Source organism: Sardina pilchardus, chromosome 1, assembly GCF_963854185.1.
Source record: "Sardina pilchardus chromosome 1, fSarPil1.1, whole genome shotgun sequence".
Classification (NCBI taxonomy): domain Eukaryota; kingdom Metazoa; phylum Chordata; class Actinopteri; order Clupeiformes; family Clupeidae; genus Sardina; species Sardina pilchardus.
This window is the reverse complement of record NC_084994.1, coordinates 4,261,451-4,266,514: the sequence shown is the minus strand read 5'-3', so window position 1 is coordinate 4,266,514 and position 5,064 is coordinate 4,261,451. Positions and strand designations below refer to the sequence as shown.

At 37.9% G+C, this 5,064-nt stretch overlaps 1 long non-coding RNA gene across 1 annotated transcript; it reads right to left on the bottom strand.

Moving 5' to 3' along the window:
- Positions 1–2,674: 2,674 nt before the first annotated feature.
- On the bottom strand, positions 2,675–4,358 carry LOC134081785 (uncharacterized). The gene is made up of 4 exons (XR_009939533.1): positions 4,169–4,358; positions 3,539–3,632; positions 3,211–3,318; positions 2,675–3,086 (listed from the first exon to the last, which is right to left on the bottom strand). It is a non-coding gene; the product is annotated as an uncharacterized LOC134081785 (long non-coding RNA).
- Between the last annotated feature and the right edge of the window lie 706 nt (positions 4,359–5,064).

The window sequence follows — 5,064 nt, the reverse complement described above, 5'->3', positions numbered from 1 at the left end:
TTGACAGAATGAAAAACATTGACGCAAAGCTCATCTACGTTAGGCTACTTGCTAGACGGAAAATATCACAAGCTAGTTAACTCATGTAGCCTACATTTCAAACGAATCAATGGCTTAGTTTTTTTTCAGTGACTAACATAGCGTTTGTCCAAACAGTCACGTTTTCAAAATTCTAAACACAATAAGCACATCGGCCTTTTGTGGCCATACCATTCACACATTTCATGTCGTTTTCGCACAATATTCAGGCAGTGAACACATTTCCACAATGCTGACATTTTCTTAACAAACAAGTTATACCTCTCAACAAAATGATGGATCATTTTTCTATTATTTTACAGATGTTAACACATGACATCCCACAATAGTTAAAACAATTCCAACCTTAGTAACCTCTGTTTCTGCAATGGTATCAGTTCAAAAACATTATAGATCAGCTGATAATAAACAAATAATTGAATAACTGGCACACAGATGATTTATGTTGGGTAAATTGGGCCAACCACAGCTGACATTGCACTTACACAGTAAAAGGAGGAGGTGATGTTTTTGGAAACAGAAACATAAAAAGACAAATACTGTAATGTCTGGATGAGGAAGAGTAAGAACAATGGGCCCAGGGAGAAGAGCAGTGAAAGGTGCAGTAGGAGGTGCAGGAGCAGTGAAGCAGTGAGAGGTGCAGGAGCAGTGAGAGGAGCAGGCCCAAGGAGAGGGCAAGGTAGAGATGTAAAATGCTTTTGAATGTGAACATTACAGTATATGTGGACATACAGTTCCCAACCAAGAAATTTAGTGTAAAAATGGTGTATTGCATGTTTTGCATGCAAATGCCCGTAAAACTGTCTGGACCTGGACCTTCATAGATTGACTATATTACATTTAGCCAACATTTTGTTTGTGTTTATAATATACGGAAGGTGGTCGTGCTCAAGGCATGGGTATGTTGGGCCGGCAGTGGGCTGGCGGCGGGTAGGGGGCCGGTGTGGTCAGAATATTCCCGGTGGATTTTAGTGTCCCACTCCGCCCCTGGTATATGACGTTGTATGAGGAAAACGAGAAATGGGCCACTTTCAAGAGTAAATCATACAAGTTTTGTATATAAAACATATTGCTGGCAGTACACTCTCAGAAATGGAAGTACCAGTGTGTACCTAAAACGGTACAAATGCTTGTCGCTGGGGCAGTACCCTTTTGAAGTACAATAATGTACCCCTAATGCAGGTACCGTTTGGTACCCTAGCCATTTGTACCCATCAAGGTACACTTGTGTACCTGCAATGACCGAAATGTACCTGTGTATATCATTACAGCATAGCAGCCTTAAAAGGTACTAATCTGTACTTTAAGGGTACAACCCCAGTGAAAATTTGAGGTGGTATAATTGAAATGTATTCACACAACCAGTAAGTAAATTAAAATGTTTATTCTGAGAGAAAAATCACTTTGTGATATTACACACAATACTCCACATGAATACAGGTACATAAAAGTTAACACATTCATATCAAAACATCAAAGTATCTTACATTAATCAATATGCATATTAACGTAAAACATGTTGTAACTCTTTATGTAAGTGTAAATATAAAACAGTTTGATCTCCAATATTTTGCTTCCACATTGTGTTTATATGCAGAGGGAAAAAAAAGATTAACTTGCACCATAGGTGATCAACATTAATAACCTTGATCTATATTATACCAATATTTGAGTTAACCACTTCACACAAAAAAACCTTGCATGCTTTTAAGTTCATGTTAATACTAACATATGAGATGAAAATGTAGTATCTGCTTACCGTCACCATTACAAATGCATTAAAATGTTACAAGAGAAAAGCTCCCAGCACTATCGCATCTTGTGCTTGTCACTTAAAGGGATATTCCGCCATTTTTGGAAATACGCTCATTTTCCACCTCCCCTCGAGCAAAACAATCGATATTTACCTTGTTCCCGTTCATCCAGCCATTCTGAGAGTCTTGCGATACAACTTTTGGCTTCAGCCTAGCATAGATCATTGAATCGGATTAGACCATTAGCTTCTCGCCTGCTAGCTTCATGTTTAAAAGTGACTAAGATTTCTGGTAATTTCCCCATTTAAAACGTGTCTCCTCTCAAGTTAGAAAGTGCAATAAGACCAACTGAAAATGAAACCTGGCGTTTTTCTAGGCTGATTTGACATGGAACTACACTCTCATCTGGCGTAATAATCAAGGCAACTTGCAAACTACTGGCACTACTACTGCTTGTTGTCTATGGGGACTATTTTCAGATGCTGCGTACGATATCACTGCGCCTATGGTACGTTTGCAAGTTGCCTTGATTATTACGCCAGATGAGAGTGTAGTTCCATGTCAAATCAGCCTAGAAAAACGCCAGGTTTAATTTTCAGTTGGTCTTTTTGCACTTTTTAACTTGAGAGGAGACACGTTTTAAATGGGAAAATTACCAGAAATCTTAGTCACTTTTAAACATGAAGCTAGTAGGCAAGAAGCTAATGGTCTAATCCGATTCAATGATCTATGCTAGGCTGAAGCTAAAAGTTGTATCGCCAGACTCACAGAATGGCTGGATGAACGGGAACAAGGTAACTATCGATTGTTTTGCTCGAGGGGAGGTGGAAAATGAGCGTATTTCCAAAAATGGCGGAATATCCCTTTAAGGTTTTTACAAAACTAACATTGTCCTTGCAGTAACTTTGCAGTTGCTATAATCTTAGAATTCTCATGTTTGGATTCACAGTGCATACACTAATTGAGTAAAAGATACGCGTCTTGAAGTGTGATACAATGAGTCACAATGACATCATTGAGTAGTATCTCAGAAAACAATGTGAAAGCCTAAGCAAATATTAGCAAGCCTATAAACATATACAATATAAACACACTCCAATCCTTCCATTTGGGTAGAATGAGGCGTGCCATTAAAAAGCCAAGAGTCTCAAAAGGCACTAAAGTTCAATATCAAAAACTGGCAGAAATCCAACAAATTCTTCAGGAGGACTTCGACTGGAACCTTACTTGATCTACAGGACGTTGACATATTTTCAAGCAGTGGTATCACCAATGACAGCAGGGGTTGTACGTCTGTTGAAAGCAAAATGTAAACACAAACCTCAGAATTAGATATTTTCAACCACACAAATAAATAGCCTCAGACAGATTGTGTAAAATACACATGTATGCAACTACAGTATGTCAATCCACTCACCTGGCATAGATCATTGCTAAGTCATTGCAAGTTCCGTGGACTGTCTGACTCTCCCAAAACTTCTCCATACATCCTTTTCACCTTATATTCATAAAGCTGCCCGCTCCGCTATGCGTTTGAGAGAGAAATGGCATATGCAATACATTAATATAAATTAAAAAAAATGACACAATGAAACAGCACAAGATGACCCTAAGCAATAATTTCTCCTGGACAAACTAAACAATCTAAAAATTGTCTGTATTATTTTCATTTCTATGTGTATTTAACATCAATAAGAAAAATACTATCAATACACTAAGAAAAACGACCAAGTTGTGTTACTTACGTAGCCATTCCTTCAGTAAAAGCAGAGCCATAGTTTTCTCTATCACTCTGAGTAGAGGTACTTCCACACGCCAACATTCTGCCTTGGTGGTTATCTGTGTGAGAGGGATTAACGTTAACAGCTAGCAGAACCATAAGGTTGGTTCATAAGGTTAGGTTACTAGCGAGTGCTAATGTTAGCCTTTAAGCCAATTTGACTCAACAGTATTCACTAACTTCACATTAAAATGGGAAACAGTGATAAAACACACACAAAATACCTTTCCTTAACATCTATCATGATAGTCATGCATTACCGAAGGCGTTTGAACACCGTTTAAAAATATTCATAGCTAACATAGGCTACGTTGCTAGCGAATGCTAATGTCAGCCTATTATGCCAACAATTTGACTCAGTTAACAGTATTCAATATTTACAAACCCGAATTTCGACAAATTGCAACTATACCTTACCTCATGCATTACTGAAGGCATTTGAACACCGTTTCAAAATATCTGAATATAGCTAACATGACATGGGCTACGTAGCTAGCGAATGCTAATATGTTAGCCTTTAAGCGAACAATTCGATTCCGTTAACAGTATTCAACATTTACAAACTGAATTTCGATAAATTGCAACTACATCTTACCTCTGAATAGCGTTGCCTCCTGTTCCATAAAGATTATGCCAGCACCACAGCACGTTTCCCCACACCAAGCTCCTCTGCTGAAAACTGCTCCTCCATTACTTTGAGTGAGACGAAAAAATAACGGTTGCTCCCGAATCTCCTCCCCTATCAACTTCTGAGTGACAGTCCATGGGCTTTTTGTACCCGTAGGTACAATATGGTCCCTTGGTGAAAAGGTACATTATTTATGTACCCGAAATGGTACCTATTAGTACCAATACAAGGTACAGGGTCAAAATTGTACTTGAAAGAACGAAAATGTACCCCAACAGTACCCCTATTTTTGAGAGTGTATAAGTTTTTTTCTATTTCTTTTTCATATGGGTTTAGCCTTAAAATTTTTTGTGAATATGGACCCAGGTTTGCGTAAACAAACAAGGACTTTAATTTTTGCTCTCAATAAACAACACTAAACAATAACATAAAAAGAATAAAAATACAAAACAGTATGAATAGAATGAAGGGCAGTAAGTATAATAATAGATACAGTATTTACATTTGCAAATAGACACTATGGGTGGGATTAGGGATGGGAATTGATAAGATTTTTGGGATTCCGATTCCATTTTCGATGTAGTTCTTTAACGATTCTCTTACCGATTCTCATTTAGAGAAAAGGAGAACAAACAGGTCATTTAGCATAAACGTTATGAAGTGAAAAGAGAGGCTAGAGGTAGACTAAGACATGTAGCCTACTGCCAGCCTCTTTGATTAGGTTAATTTACCCAGTCTTACAACCTAGACAAAAAGTGACACAGAAAAAAAATAGCATGTTGACTTGATCAACGTGAAGATGAGACCAGGCTAGTGTTTCTTGTGTGCTGTGTGTGGAGGGTGTAGAAAACATGTGACTTCTT